The 16,966-nt window shown below is 47.1% G+C and overlaps 1 protein-coding gene and 1 long non-coding RNA gene across 7 annotated transcripts in view; one reads left to right on the top strand and one right to left on the bottom strand.

Moving 5' to 3' along the window:
* Positions 1-9,927, top strand: part of LOC115289777 — a 34,096-nt gene extending 24,169 nt beyond the window's left edge. The window contains exon 3 of the long non-coding RNA XR_003907801.1: positions 9,505-9,927. This is a non-coding gene — a long non-coding RNA (uncharacterized LOC115289777). The remainder of the gene's footprint in view (positions 1-9,504) is intronic.
* The window catches only part of PRKCE (protein kinase C epsilon), a 495,693-nt gene that overhangs the window by 285,781 nt on the left and 192,946 nt on the right, over positions 1-16,966 (bottom strand). The gene's annotated exons all lie outside the window — the stretch shown is intronic.

Raw genomic sequence — 16,966 nt, 5'->3', positions numbered from 1 at the left:
AAATGAACTGAGAGTTGAAGGGGAAGGGGGAGGGGGGAAAAGAGGTGGTGGTGATGGTGGAGGGCACTTAAGGGGAAGAGCACTGGGTGTTGTATGGAAAACAATTTGACAATAAAATATTATGGGGAAAAAAAGCGTTATCTCGTTATCTCGGGGCTCACCCCAGACGGTGTGAATCAGAATTTACACTTGAACAAGCTTCCCCAGGTAACTTATACGCACACTGACCTTTAAGGGGCACCACCCTAGAAAAGTGTGGTCCCCGGACCAGGCCCCTTGGACTGAAAACTTGTTAGGAGTATAAGTTCTGGGCCTCATCCCAGGCCTACAGAATCCGAAACACTGGGGGTCAGGCAGAGCGAGCTGTGTTTGTACATTCACCAGCCATCCTGGTGATGCTGATGCAGGTTCTAGGTCAAGACCCACGGCTCTGGAGTCTAGAATGTGACTGTATTATCCAAGCAGCAAGTACTGATTAGAAAAACAACACTTCAAAAGAGAAGCTGAAGCCACCCTTGGGCTCCCACGCAAACAATTATACATAAATTAAGATACCTCTTTATAACTCGTGACCCAGGAAAACAAGGAATGGAATTAAAAACAAAGCAACCTGGGATCCTTAGAAAAGTGGAGGCCAATAACTGATGTTCATAAAAACATCCGAGGTACTAAACACTGCACCCAAGTTGACAGTTTAGAAATAGTTCTACTGCAATGTCTTTCATTTCTTTCAAGCAAAACAGAATTGCTTAGAACAGTCGATTGTGTCAAATAGTTCATTCCTAACATGGGGAGGTGGGGGAGGGGAACACAAAGTCAAGTCCCTCCAGGGTGGCGTGGGAGGACCCAGCACTATTCTCCATAGCGGTTCCTGATAAGCTTTTTGAGGTGGTGAATTCTTCTGAGAGCGGAAGCAAACACCTTCTGCCCTTAAAATGCGTGTCCAGAATGTACAGAAAATTTTGCACACAGTGTCAGAGGAGTCGAGGCCCCTCGGCCAACGGGTCTGATGCTGAGGACACCTCTTCTGGTAGAGAAAGCAGGCAGAGAAGAGAATGCAGCTCTTTCCGGAGGAGAACCGTTCAGAGCCCTGCCAAACCCTAGCTTACTCTCTCACCAGCTAAACGACAACCAGAAGATTCCTATTCCACTGAAAAGGTGGGTGCGGGAAGGCCGCTGCCATCTACGGGTAAGGAAATTGAAATCTGGAACAGTGCAGGGCTAGTCTACGTGGGCCAGTGACAGAGCCAATCTGTCAGGCCTTTCCGCTGGCCCATCTCCTACATATTAGGATGCAAGAACCCTGCCTTCCTCACGGCTCCAGGGCAGCCACGCACACTGGCCTCAGCTTTACTGCCCACCCTTTTAGAGCCCATCTCCGACCCGGCCACAGCCTGCTATCCATGACCGTTTGTCCCCTCCTGACCAGGAAAGGCCCATCTCTGCTTCCAAGCCAGGCAGGGTTGGCCAGCCCATCCTTGGAGCCTCAATGAATCCTAAACAGGAAGAATCCTTAAATCAATGACACTATGGCGCTGACTGTTGTAATGCCTCTTCCCACAACTAAAAGCGGGAGCTCCTTGCGAGTAGAGTCCTGTGACTCATCTCTGCATCCCTGAAGTTGGCCAGTGAGCACTCAACAGAAGAGAAAAGGAGGCCAGACACCCAGCCTGCGGAGATTCATAATGGAGGAGCCTTCAGGCTTTGCAAGTGTTAGTTTACCCTGGTGTTGTGTTTGCAGGCAAGCCTGTCTGCAGGACTAAACCTTAAGTCCCTGAGGACGCAGGCGAGTTTTCCTCTTTTTACTGGGAAGTACCAAGGGCATCGATGTATGGGCAAATACACCATGGGTGGCCTTAAGACCCTCCATTTTCCTGAAGAGTCAAGTTCTTCCAAAGTAGCCGTCAGGTTTGAGCTGAATGCTAATGAGATGTCAGGAAATGGGGAGCCTAATTCTACACACCCACCTTTCAGGAACCCCCAAACACACACTAAAGCGTCAAACTGCAGGTCTGGCCACCGTCTCCCACAAGCCCACAGCTCCTCTAAACGACACATACCGTCCACAGCTTCTCCCTTCCCCTCCAGCAGAGCCCCTGCAGGCTGAGGGGGCGGGGGTTGCGGAGGGCGGCAGCAGTGGTGCCTCCAGGCACCGGGGAGTGGAACAGAGAGCCCGGAAGGCTGCTTCTGCAAAACTGTTCTCAGCCAACACGCTCTGACCCGGGGTGGGAGGGTACCTGCGTTTCCAGCACCGAGGTTGCTCCCGTAGAGCTTGCGGCGGACGAAGCATCTGCCGAGCTTGGAGCCCAGGCGCACGCCGCACAGGTGACTGTGAATGCACGTCGGCATGCGTGAACGTGCACGAGCACGCACGCGCACAAGCTTGGGGGTTGGAACAGAGTTGACTTCAGTAATTAGCCGTCTGCCCTGAGTCCTGACAGCAAGCAAAGCCCTGGGTATTGCACCCTTATTCCTATCACCTGTTGGGGACAAGGCAGGCTACATTTCCCAGCACTGAGGCCTTGGGAATGGGCCTCAGAGACTGTGAATCAAGGCCAGGTCCAGGAGCACAGACAGCCCAAAGGACCAGGCAAGGAGATCCTCGCCCCTCAGGCTGACCCTGATGCCTTCTCATACAGTGTCGTCTTCCCTCCTGACAGTCTGGTTGAAGAGCAGTGACACCGTGAAACTTAAGAGAGGCCTAACGTATTGCTACAGTGTGCAATGGGAGAGAGAGAAACGAGGCCAAGCTGCACCTTGCGGAAGGGTCCCGGGCCCTATGGCAGGGGTGAAACCTGGAAACGTGAGTGGGGAGGTAGTCATGTGCATTAGGGGAGGACATTATGATGAGTGCAGATGAACAGTTTACAGATATAAGTTCAAGATAAAAGTGTCAATGAGCTCAAAGGACATGGGGGAAGGCAAAAGTCCTTTGCTCCCATTCCAACTTTGCGGAGGTAACATTTTGTGTGTGTACACATGTCTAGCGTGCATGTGCGTGTTTCTTTTGGCACGAGTGGGATCACACCATGTCTACTATTTAAACTTTACCAAACCATTTGTTTTGACCATCTCTCCCTATTAATACATAAAAATCAACTTAAAAACGTGTAATGGCTGCTTATTCCATTACAGGGAGGTCTGGATGCCCCTTAACTGTAGGATTTTTATTGCTCCCAATTTATTGCTCCCAATATTTAGCTATGTCAGATCCAGCAATTTGTCTCTGCCGGCGGGATAAACCTGCAGCAGAATTTCTGGGTCAGGGGCCGCTCCAGGTACATTCCTACCAACATTTCAAAAGGCACTCACTGAGTACCTACCATGTGTATGAAAGAGGCAAAAGAAAACAGCTTTTATTTTAATGACACTGAAAGTAAGCTGATCCTGAGCTCCTAACACCAACGAGGAGGAGCCCATTTATCGAGAGATGAGTTAAGGGCATTTCTACCCTTTCTACATTTTTCTCTATTGTATGCACATATCTATTTTATGGTAAATATTAAGTGTGCATTCTAACACGCGAGGTATAAAACATTACTGCAAAACAGGTCATTACATGGCATATTTACCCCCAATCTAGTATACATCATAAATTCTTTTCACTGTCTTCAGCACAACCCAGTGTGTGATTAAATTATGTGCATAAAAAAAATCACCCCGCGCTTTTTTAGAATTCTCTCCCAGGGGTTGCAAGGATTGCCTGTGGGGGAGAACCAAATTAGTCTCCAGCCTCAAACCCACCCCCACCATCGTACCAGCCCCAGCGTGAGGGAGCATTAACATCAGGCAATAGCTCAGCGTGCTGCTCTCCCAGCTGGAAAACCAGTGAGTAAGAAGCAAGGCTCCCCACTTGGGCTCTGATTTCCTGAAAAGCCAAATTCTCCTTGCTCTCCCCACCCAGACCCTTTCTCTGCCCCCACCCTTTTATCAAAAGTGAAAGTAACTGCCACAGCACACAAGCTTTGGCTTCAAAGATCCGTGTTACTCACTGGTTCCCAGAAAAGCACTTGTCTGGGACACGGGTTAAGGAGCAGCCAAGAAGAGGTCATTGATCTCTGTCTCCAGGGCTCAACGGCTTTGGCACCAGGAGGAGCCAAAGCTTTCCAGATGTTCCACGGAATGGCTGGACCAGTGCCAGGAGAGCCCTGCAGATCTACAAAGGGACGCCTGTTCCCCAAGCGTGCACCGTTGAAATCACAAGCCCTCTGAGGAGAACCCCCTCCAAAGCCGGCAGGGCCTTCATAGAGAGATCCGTGGTTTCCTCACTCCGCGTCCTGGGCCACCACCCAGCTCTGGGGCTCCGCCACTTCCATGACACCCCTCCCGCAGCATTCACATGCACACACACCCCCCCCCCCCCAACTACCAGCTCTGGTTTCTATAGCAACAGAGTAAAAGCCAACAGGGTTTGAAAAAGCAGCGAACGTGACGACAGCCCTCCAGAAGGGCAGAGGAAAAAGCCTGGGAAACTCTGATCTCACCCTAGCAATCTGCCCTCAGAGGAGTGCCAGCCCACCATGGGCCTGATCTACAAATCTAAAAACTGAGCTCTTTACTCCCAAGGGTGAGATTCCCTTCCTTTGGCTCCACATACCTCTCTGGAAAGAAGGCAGCCACAGAATACTGACCAATGCCCTCCACAAGTTGGAAAGTTATATCCAAACAGAGGGTGAATCCTAAACACAGCGTTTGGATGATCGTGTAGCAATGATACTAGGACTGCTATGAATACCACTGGCTCAAACTCACTGCACAAACATTTTTGAGCACCTACTATGTGCCAGGCACTAATCCGGACTGTCAGGAATGCAATGATAACCCAGCAAGACTTGCCCTCTCCAGCTAGAAAGGCAAATAGATAATAAGAGAACAAAAAGTCAATAATAATTTCAAAAGGCACCCAGTGCAATAAAAGGAAAAGCAACTTGACTGCAGAAAAGATTTCCAGAGAAGATGTTATGGTATAGAAATGAAGGCAGTGCGATAATGTGTGGAGAAGTACACTTTCCATATATGTACATGGCGCTTTACTTTCAAAGCGGGTTTTCATGCATAAAGACCCCTCCCGCCATCGCTCACTGTTAGGGAGTGAGGTGGGAATGCATCAATATGCTCACTTGATTGAGCTGAAACAGAAGCCTGCCCGACCTTGTGAAATGACTGTTCAAGATCCACACGGTTCTCTCCTGGGATCTCTATTTATCAGATGGCCATGGAGACAATGTAACTGTCAGCCTCGTATAAACAATAGAAAATATTTGCAACAAATAGAACTGCCCCTAAAGCTGTAAGACCTAGAAGAAAGCTATGTAAACGTATAAAAAGTAATGAACAGCTATCTTCCAGGAGTGATGAAAGACCTATAGACATAGGAAAAGATTCTCAGTATCACTAGTAATTAGAGAAATACAGAGTAAAACCCCAGTGATGCATTACCCACTATTCTAGCAGAAATGTTAAAGTCTGATAACACCAACTGTTTGTGAAGATATAAAGCAATTGGAAACTGCCATGATACTTTGGAAAACAATTTATCATTACCTGGTAAAGTTGAACATACACAAAAATACCAAACCATCATTTCCACACCTAAGTAGGCTAAGGAAACTATAGAAGCAAGAATGCCCCAGAACACAGTATTGTCCCTGATAGCAAAAACTTAAAAACAAGCCAGGTATCCTGAATAGAACAGATAAATGAATTTTAACATATTAATATAATGGAATAAAAATGAAAGAATTATAGCCATTCATATCAATATACATGAACCTCAAAAGTATAACACTGCATGAACCACAGAAGAATTTATATACGATGATACCACTTGAATAAACCTTAACAAGTAGGTAAAAACAAAACAATGTGTTATATAAGAAACACACATAAAGAAATGAGAGAAAACAACACACAGTTCAGGACAATAGTTACCTTTGGGGATAAAAGGTGAAGACAAGATCAGCAAAGTGTCGCAAGGGGCTACAAAGGCACAAGAAATGTTCTTTTTCTCTATCTGGGTCATAGGTACCTATGATCCATGATATATAATATGATATAATTTCCAAATAAAAATAGTACAAAGAGAGTAAGGGGGGAGAGTAAGGCTGATTTAAATTAATCTCAAAAGACAGATTGATTCAAGGGAAACATCACAATAAGGTCTTTTATTTCCTCAAGTCAAACCAAGAAATGATCATTTTTCGTTTTCTGAGGCCAGAAAGCCTGGTGAGGGCCCCGTGCAGTACGGGAAGGGAATGCTAACTCGAAAGTACCCTGGTATGATTTCTGTTTTAAAAAATTAAAAATAAAAACAAAATAGGTCCTTCTGCTGTCCAAGCTAGGTGTTTCTAGTTGGTCTTGGCAGTATGGTGGCTACAAAGCCCATAATTACAGCCAGGGAGAGGTCGAGTGGCTAGACGGACGTCTGTAATTAGGCAGGTGAAGTCTGCCTTGTAGGCTCCAGCTGCTTGGCCGACAACCCCACTGACCCCAAACCCACCTATGACATGCAGTTTTCAGCTTCCATACATTTCGCGTTCCAACAACACACATGGATACTTGGCCATTGGCTGGCGATAGCATTTCACGGTGGTGTTCTCTGCCTGCCAAGCCACTGTGCCACCTTCACGCCTTCGCCACATCTACCTGGACAGTCATCACTCATTCATTCATACAACAAATAATTCCTAAGTGTGCCCGGCGCCTGGCACTGTGTGAGGCCATGAAGGTAGAGCAGAGACCGAAACAGACATGGTCTCTGCCTCCATAGAACTTAGAGTCTAAAGAAAACGATTTGCAATGATTTTAATATTTTATTGCTTCCTGCCTTTTTTATTGTTACATAAAAGTAATAGTAATAAAAAAATGAAAATATCAGCCCTTGTGATAAGATACACTTTTTCAACTTTGGAGCTTAGATTTTAATATAGCAAATCAGCAAAGGGTCCTTAGGGGGACTGCAAAGGCTGTTAGTTAGCCTCAGCTGGACCCTCCCAGCCTGTAAACAGGTCGATAGGCTGCCCAAATGACTACGTGGGGAAGGATGCTGGAAATATGACCAAAGATGGTATCTAAACAACGAGACAAAAGGAGGGCATTTTACAATATATTTTTGTTCTCTGACATATCTAGAAAAATGTTGCTATGGCTCATGTGAGAAAAAATTACTGCCTATGCTTTCTTCTAAGAGTTTCATGGTTTTAGGTCACAACATTTTGGTCTCTAATCCATTTGGAGTTTATTTTTGTGTATGGTGTCAGAAAGTGGTCCAGTTTCATTCTTCTGCATGTAGCTGTCCAGTTTTCTCAATATCATTTAGTGAAAAGACTCTTTTCCCCACTACCTTTGTCATAGATTAGTTGGCCATAAAAACGTGAGTTTATTTGCGGGCTCTCTAGTCTGTTCCATGGATCTATGTATCTGTTTTTGTGCCAGTACCATATGTTTTGATGACTACAGGTTTGTAGTGTATCTTGAAATCTGGGATTGTGATGCCTCCAATTTTGTTGTTCTTTCTCAAGATTGCTTCGGCTACTCGGGCTCTGCTGTGGTTTCATGCAAATCTTAGGATTATTTGTTCTAGTTCTGTGAAAAGGCTGTTGGGCCAGGGATAACCGAGTCTGCCGTCCCGGTGGTAAGTAGGGCCATTCTAGAATCCCAAACATTCTCCAAATCATAGCATCTTAATGCTGTCAGGGCAATCCAGCTGAGGGCTGGAAACGCTCCATGATTTGTTCACATTTAATTGGCCGGTTAGTAGCAGGTCCCGAACAGAATCCAAGCCTCTGATGTCAGTAATGGGGTTACTCCCTTGACACTTCACCCTAGAGCTGCTTAATGCTGAATTCATTGTAACTAACCAGGGGGCCTTGTGCCCAGCCCTAGCCAGGCCCGGCAATAAGCAAGGCTCCCATGGACTTAGTCAATGTCTCTGCGGTACCCAGTATCACACTGGGTTTGGGTGGTCTGGTTCCTGGCTGGGTGGAGAGGCCCCAAGCACAGGGATGGCCCTTGCTTCTCATGTAGCTTTGTGTAGTCCGAATGGTAGGATGGTCCCCCAACTCAGTGGCACTGCATCATGAGGCCACCCAGGAGCCACATGTGCGACGGGCCAGCTCTTAGCTCTGGGCCCCTTTTACAGAAACCTCTGTCCTCAGATGGCTTGTGGCTTCCTGGGTTGGAGGGCACAATCAGGACTCTCATTATAAATACAATATAAATACATGAGTACATGGCTGTACAGAAAGACACAGAGGAGTGTGGGAGCAAATACGGTGTTGTGAACCAGCAGGTGGGGGTGGGCGGGCTGATGTGGGAAGGCCCCCAGGAGGAGGCAAACCTGAAATCAAATTTCGAGAGAATGGGGAAGTAGTTGAATAAACAGGGAGGGACAGGGTATTATAATTGGGGACATGGTGTGTGTGGAGGCCCTGAGGAGGACTCAGAGGGCCCCTAATAAGCAGGAGGCACAGAAAGCTTAAACATGCAGGCCTACGCTCACCCGTGAAGCCCACAGGGACTGTACACTGGAATATGAAATAACTGGCTACCCAAAGCAGTCAGTCCAAACACCTTGTTTATCTCCATAGTTTTCTTCTAAAGTGACACTTTCTCCTGTTATTTCATTTAGCCACGCATTCATTTATTCAACAAATAAAAATTATGCCCCTCCTGTGTACCCAACATCTAATCCAGAATTCCCTCTGTGTTTTCTCCATCCATCAAAGGTAGGCGCAACCTGCCTACCTCATCAGAGGAACACATAAAGGTAAGTTCTAGCAAGGCCCCTGGGTAAGCTGTTTGCATCAAAGCCCCAGAAACCGGGAGAAAATTAGCACAGTGGGATCATATTCAAGCACCACTCAATACTTGCCGATATTTATAGAAAAGCAAACACAGAAACAAAACCTCCAATATCCTGACTGCTTTATGGTTTCCTCGTGCTCCTCTCTGAAGGACACCGGTGCCCTCCATTCTGACCTTCTGCAGGCAAGGAAAGCTGGGACTGGAAACTCAAGACCAGGGAATTGTCCACCTTCCCTAAGAATACCAAGGGCCTTCTCAGCCCCTTTCCCAGAAGGAAGGAGAAGGGGGCTCGAAAAGGATGGAAAGGTATTGACTTTGAGACGGGACAAGTAGATTTCCCCCTTAACTTTCAGTGAAATAGAAACGGGTTCCTTCTCAGCATGCTGCACGGACACTGTGAGAGCCCTTGTAGGGCGTTGCTTCTCAGAGTGTGGTCCTGAGCACGCACAGCTCGGACATGGCCCCGGCGGAGCTGCTGAGCAATGCAGGATCTCAGGCCACACCCGAGGCCCAATGAGTCAGGATCCGCATTTACTCAGGATCCCAGGTGATTCACACTCATAAACTCTTGAAGCTTAATTTTGCTCATAGGTAAAAGAGGAGCCAAGTTACCTGACAGACCCATTGAGGCTTAAATAAAATGACCTCTATATAGAGATTTGGCTTAAAATTTTGTACTCTCCACTTGCCCCCTTTCAGGTGCCTGGCTGTGTGTAAATTCTTGGTTTTGACTCGAACCTCGAGGGAGACAGTGCCCGTAGTCCCCACACCCTGCACGTCCGGAGGAGTCCCCTGAGGCCCAAGAAGAGCCTGTGACTTCTGGCCGACACGTCCTAGCCTGGGAGCACCTGGAGGGCAGGGCCTCTGTCTTTCTTGTCTTTGATTCTCCACCTCTCATCGTGGCACATGGCCCTCAATGGGCTCTCACATTATGTTTGTTCAATCAGTTGGTAAAGTGAGTAGTTAACTAAATGTGCGGCAGGAACTACAATGCAGGTGTCAGTGACATCTCCATCCCAGTAACACCTAGACACACCTGGAAGGGAATTTAACTTCCCCTGACAACTCCAGGAGAATTCGCACCTGACAACCTGTAGGGGTCTCGGGTTCCTGTTGCAGACAGCATCTCTGTTTGAAATAAACATGACCTTTATTTTCAATGTTGGGAAACAGACAAACTTGAGGGTCTGGAGAGGGGGGAGTAACTCACCCACTGGCCGCCAGCTGGCCCTTCCTGGCTGGACAGGAGGTGCCCCAGCAAGTGAAGCCACTTGGTCTGTGGACATGACTAAGCTTGGGACCAGAACCAGCTGCCGCTAAATGCTGGAGGGTGCTGTCTGGTGCTGGTGAAGGTGCCACCATGGGATTGTGTGCCCACAGTGGGGCGGGCCTTTCAGCAGCCGCAGGGCTAAGCGCCTAGAGGCAAGGGGCTCCCTGGAGTGAACGTCTGCACACATCACTGGCTCATCACCCACTCTGGCCCACCTGCTTCATCATGTTGGGACACTCGGTCCTTGGTGACAGTCACAGCCCTGGGGAACCCCATATATCCTACATTTCAGCATATCCCTTTATAACTCAGAGGTGTCTATGGAGTAATGCAGAGCATTAAAAAGGGCATTATCCTTAGAGTCCCTGTCCTAAACATGTCATTCTGTGGACATGACGGGTCATTCCTCTGCAGGGCCTTCTGGAGCCTGCCATAGCCTCTGGCCATGGACAAGTTGTCTCTGTATGGCAATGGTTGTTATTTCCACCTTTTTTTTTAAACTTCTAAGTAATTGTTTAATAGCTAATACACATACACGGGAAAGAAAAACAGGATTACAGGTATTGACAGGAAAGTTTCCCTCTTTGTAAATTCACCCTTTCCCGTCCCCAGAGACAGCTGCCTGCCATTCCCAGTGTGTTATGTGTCCCTGCAGAGACAGACCCCCCCCCCACAAGCATAGCGACTAAAATGTGAGGCCCATAATGCTCTGTACTGTTTATAGGGTTCACTTCGGTGCCCCTAGCACTCACAAGAGTAAGTGGAATAGTTGCCCCATAGCCATATGTTGAGTGGATGAATGTATAAATCAGACGTATTCCATCCTGCAGAGTTCAAGTTTAGGTAGATCAAGTCTTTGTCTACCTTTATTTTATCTTCTGATTGGACAGCAGCTCTGTTTCTTCAACCAAGGAAAACTTGCCTTTCGGGCTCTCCAGGAAGAGCCGATGAGAGGACATGTTGGTGGCTGTCACTGACTGCCTGCCTGCTCCAGGGTGAGCCCTCAAGTTGAAAGGAGTCTCCTTGGTGGTCCCACTGCCTCCTGTTCTACCAGCAGCCAAGCAACAGCTAAAACGTACTCTGTGCCGACTGGCCTACTGCCCACTTCCTTCTGCGGGAGCAGACACCGGAGAGCAGGGGCCAGGTTCATTAGCTCTGCTCCCAGGGCCTACCATACCCCAAATACACAAATACATGATGTTTCCGGTCAATGAAGAAAACGGAGGATGAAGGGAAGACAGAATAGGTGATTCAGAGGCACTCATTCTCATCTATGTGTGTGTGGACAGATGCACAGACTTCACAGCCCCCCACCCCAGCTCACGCCAAGGGTCTGTAGCAGAGGATGAAGATAAAAGCCCCTGTGTTGGCAACTTGAATAAGATGGTGAAGCACTTGATTGCAAAAATGTGAATGTTTCAACCAAGCTAGGTAATAGGGAAAATCAATAAAACTGTCAGCACTGGCCAATTTCAACTGGATAAAAGAATAAAGTAGTTGATCCTGAAAGACAACTCTCTAAATTAGGTTAGATGAATGGAAATACTCTCCTGTTTTAAGCCAAATCATGAGGACATAAACAACAGTCACTGATTCAATTATAGGCCGCTCTGACCCAGTGTGATCTAAGCTGCAAACACGAATTTCCCAAAACAACCTTCTTTATAAGACACAGAAATGATGCATGGCAAGACAACAGAGACAGAATGAGAGGTCATGCCAGGAAACACGGGGCTCACTTCTTGACTAAGGATCTATTATAAATCTGCCCTTTTCAGAAGCTGCTTTCTTCAACATGACTATTCCTGCTTCAATTACTTCATTAATGAAATAGGCACAGAAGTCAATAGAAAATACACATCTACACTCCATAATGGCACAGGGGAAGGAAGCTTTGGTAGTGATCCGAAAGAGCCCTTCTCTTATAACACTCAGGATTCGATTCTGTTTTTCATCTGCTAATGGGTGGCATTTGGTGTTGTTAACCGTGGATGACTCATTTCAGAGGAAGTGCTTTGCATCGAGCGCCTATTTGGAAGGAAATGAGGGTTTCTTGGTTTATTTCTCATCAGGCATTTTAGCCCTGTCTCTTTGGGACATTATAAGCCCCTTGGTGGGGGTATGGTTCTCATGGCTTTCTCCCCTTGGTTCACTGCTGACTGCCCCCGCCTCCCGTGTCTCTTCTGGTGCATCTGGTCATTTCTAGGAACAGGCATCTATTCCATCAGGACAGAGGATAGAGCCAAAACCCTGGGGATCAAGGGCTCCGCTTCCTGGGTATCAGGGACAAGTAGTTATGCTGGGGGGTGGAGATATGGGACATACACTGCAACATCCGTGTTTTTGACCATCTGGCTTTTATTTTCACTCTTATCAAGCACCGAGTCTGCCTCTGTGCTCCACATGCTACTAGAGAATCCTCCACGTCCATGCACATCTGGGGAGTCTGCGGGGTGAGCTGGACCAGATCTCATTGCCTCAGGCACCTCCTAGGAGGGAGCCCTCTCAGCATGCTGGAGCTGGAGCCTGACTTTGAAATCCCCTGTTTGGGAATGTGAGCGCTCTCTTCAGCTTCTCAAGCAGTGCTTCTCTTGGAGACTGAGAAGAGCTTACAAAGAGGAAGAGGGAGTGTCAGGGCTTGCTGGGGGGGCACAAGCTAGATAGGCTGGTGAGGAGGAGGGCGTTGGAGGTGGTGGAGCACTTACCAGAGGACTCCATGCAGTTGCAGAGGGAAAAAAGAGGGAGAGAGCAGAAAAGACACAAAGGAATGCCTGTATCTCGACTTGGATCTTCTAATCCCCTCAGCCCCAACCTTGTAATAAAATGTGCTCTACTCAAGGCCCCAGACTTGACCAAACATGACCTGGAACATTCCTCCTCCTTGGGATCCAGGGTGTGAGAGGCCTTGACTGTGAAGACATATCTAGAAAGAACTGCCTTCAACCTTCAAACACAGCTCAGTCATTTAAGGTGTTTCATTTTCTCGTTTGCACAGCATGAGAATTTCTGTCTACAATACTGATGACTGTCATTGTTATGAAGCTCTCAGAGAAAACAATTTGTATCTATTTAACTTATCGTGTATATACACCCTTACCTAAAACTGAGAGCCCAAAGTGGTGATATGATCCCCCCCTGGTGCTCAAAGTGCCCCCCTCCACTTCTTCCCTGTCAACCCAGCCTATCTCTCTTTTCCTTTTGAGCCCAAGCCCTGCCCCTTCTCTGAGGTTGTCCTGGGTTATTCCAGCCCAAATTTGTTCCCATTCGGAGCACTCCTGGTAAAACCCAATTAAGCAGTTCATGTGACATTACCTTGCATTTCTCTCTAGTATTTTTGTCCTATAAGTGAGTTATGGATTCCTAATCGAGTGCACACTTCCTTGAAGGCAAGACCGTGTGTTTTTGTGAAGGCCATCTCTTGTTTTCTGCTCCCTTTCCCGCTTCCCATTCCTCAAACCCAGCACGGGTACCACACTGGGCACAATTGTCCAATCAAAGTGCATTGGTGACTATTGTTCACTTGAAATAATAGTTCTTTCTAACTATCTGGTAACTGAGGGCATTGGATTAAATACCGTAGAATTCTCAGGAGCCAGGGCTGTATTGGGATGCTGGGATCTGAGAGATGTTATCCAGAGAGAACCTGCCCAAAGCCCAGGCAGTTTCCAGAAGCCGTCCCCTTCTATTTCAACATGGAGGGCCGCACTCTAACACTTGCCATGGAAACAGGTTAAGAAAGATAACTAACCTGCTTGGATTTGAATCACGTCTAGTTGCAGACCAAGACTTAGTTAGGGACCCACCTTCCAGAGAGCCCAAGAAGGAGCTAATGGTTTCTGAACTAGGACCAAAGGAGTTCTCCTTTCTAAGAGAGCAGAAAAGAAATATGCTTATTTATGAAAAGGACTCTGGGTTGCTTTTGGAGTCAAAGCTAAGAATTTTAGCTCCATATCACTGTAAAAAAAGAGGGGGCTGAAGAAAAAAAACTAAGAGCGGTGGGGAGGTCTTGGCTATGTTGGCAAACTCACTACTGAGGCCGTGCTGTAGAGCAGGGTACTGGATTGCAGCCTGGGGGTCTAGACCCAACAGGATGGTATAATTAGGCTTTTGGCCTTGGGCATGGCACATGACCTCTCAATGGGACTATCTCCCACATGGAGGTAACAGTGTCAAGCACACGCTGTGCACAAGTAACCATTTAAGCCAAGCAGGTTTGATTGTATCTATCTGTCCATGCAACTTGCCAAAAAAGTCCAGAAGAGAGCTGCAAAGATGAGTTAAACTTCTAAACAATTCCTTCAGAAAGAGTAAGGAATTTGAGGGATCAAACCGAAGAGGAGAGATTTAATAACTGTCTTCAAATCCATGAAGAGCTTTCACCCCGGGGCCGGTGAGAGTGTGGGGCCAATATGTTCTCAGTCTGCGCTGAGCAGAGAGGGCACATCCAAGCTCCAACAAAGAGAAGTTTCTGGCAGTCAGGGCCAGAGATACAAACAGGATAGAGAATGTCCTTCTAGGAAATAGTTCATTGGGGGAAGGGTGGAGAACAAAGAGAAAGACAGAAAATGGGGCAAAACTATGGCAAGATCTGAACTCTGCAGAAAGCAATCTGTTAGCCCCAGCCAAATATAGATACTATTCTATAAATTGCCTCTTTCTCACCTCTGTTCTTATGCCTTTTTAATATGCCCCAGAGTCAGAAACCTGCCTTCAAACTGCTTCCCTGAATATCCTTCCTGCTGTTCCTTCACGGGCTTTGCCCACCTCCCTGCCCTCAGGTCTCCAGGGCTTTAGGACATTTACTGAGCATCACCTCTACTTATGGGCACTGTTCCCACAGCCATCTGATCACAGTCCTTGCCATCGCTAGGATTACCCCACCTCCCCTTTGCCAGTGAGGAATCTGAAGCTCCCAACGAGTAAGCACTAGAGCCAGGGTTTAAGGCCAGGACTGATGGACTCCTGGAAGTGTGCTCTTCCTACACCATCTGCTGGGGGTCCCAGAAGGGAGACTGAATGGTGTCTGCAGCATGAGGCTGCAGAAAAAAGGGGACAGCATGGATCCTGCTCCCTGCTTTTCATCTTCTGCTTCCGCAACGTGCAATCACTCTGAAACCTGATTGAACTGCATTATACGTGTTTCTATGACAAAAAGCCTTCTAATTATTTTGTATCCTCTGAATTTTATTGGAGAAACAGTTTGGCAATGCAAACATATCAGTGAGACCCACTTCTAGTCCTTCCTGTTGTTGTGTGGACTCCGAAGGCCTCTCCTGGGTGCCCACTGTATCTGGATGGGAGGCAGGGAAAGAAGAGCTTAGAAATCCCAGGGTCAGACCTTGCTGGCCCCTCACTCTGGGAGTCTGCAAATAATGGTGCATTGTCATAGTATTATAAAGAATCGGAATAATGTACAAGTTGCATCACAACAAAGATAGAAAGGCTAACTAATGTGCACGGCAGGAAACAATACTTGGCGCACTTGAGAATGGCATTGCTGTTTCTGCGTCTGTCACCTGGGCTAATTGTGCTCTGATTTACGTATTTAAGTGGCTGGTGGGCCTGTATTGCCATGTTTACCAGGAAGCCACGTGGCTATTACTTCTGATAAAAGCAAACACTGAGGCACCCGAGACTGGAGGATCACATGAATATTCTAGAAGGTTCGCTATTTGGGATAATGTAGGTACAGTGCCTGGGGTGGTACCTGACCAAAGAGCCCGTGTCTTTCAACCCTTCTATCTGCTAACGATATTAGCCAGTCCTCAGCTTTGAGCTCTGATAACTATTCAAATGAGACCCGAGAGCGAAAGTGCATGACCAGAAATGGCCTTAACTGTCATCTAGCCTGACCCCTTACATCTGGGGGTAGGTTGTCTGGTTTAGCTAAAGCATACACCAGTCAAATCCTATTATGCTGAGCTGCACAGGACATGCAAGCAGTGGAATTCTATTAAACGGCTAGAAATCACATGAGCTCCAGCTCGAGCAGACACCAACATCCAGGCATTCTACAGTGTGTTAGCCAGAAAAAGAAACATTTGGCACATCCTGGAATCGGAGCTGTAGCCACACAGCCTCCTCTCAACCCTTCCCTGGCCTCGTCACTGTTTGCCTATGCTGTGAAGTGTAGGTGATCGCTTATGAACATAGGTATTTTTCTCCACTGATGGGACTGGAGCCTTTGAGACAGGCGAGCGGAAGAATTGAGGACGGCAGAAGAATAGAGTGAACCTGTCAGTCGTGCTTCATTCCAACTCTCTTTGCACCCTTTCGCAGAATACAGTGAGGTATTTTCACTAAAGAAAGGGACCTAGATAAGAATCTATGAACATCCACGGTCCCGCTGGGACAGCAGTGTTTTGCCCTGGATCCTTCTCATGCCGTCTAGGAGCACGTGTTGTGGCTGCCCACCGTCTGCTCCTCTCCTCGCCCTCCCACCCCTTCCCAAAACTTCCGGAGCAGCAGCCCTCAATGTCTGAACAGAGAAAGAATCCCAAATCCAGGAACAGTGAGAAGAAAAAAAAGGGCAAAAAAAGTTCTCCTTTTCTTCAAGAGCAACACATGCTAACACTTTACAGCCTGGCATGCGTCAGCATTTCTGAAGTAAACTCTATTCTCCTTAGATGAAAGAGATAAAAAAAAATACACTCAGAATTCAGCCCAATGAAAATTGCTTCAGCCATTCACATGCAATAAACCATAGAAGGAAGGAGGAAAAAAAATCAATTGCTTCTGATTGATTTATTCATTCATCCATCGCTATCCTTTCTGTTTAATGTAAAAAAGGATGTTTTCCATAATTTTGCGAGTTGTTCATCTTTTCAAAGCAAAACACTAATCTAAGTCTCCTATTGGTGGCCCAGCATCGTGGCACAGGAAAGGAACATT

The sequence above is a fragment of the Suricata suricatta genome, chromosome 4 (genome assembly GCF_006229205.1).
Source record: "Suricata suricatta isolate VVHF042 chromosome 4, meerkat_22Aug2017_6uvM2_HiC, whole genome shotgun sequence".
Classification (NCBI taxonomy): Eukaryota; Metazoa; Chordata; class Mammalia; order Carnivora; family Herpestidae; genus Suricata; species Suricata suricatta.
This window is presented reverse-complemented; position numbering and strand designations above follow the sequence as displayed.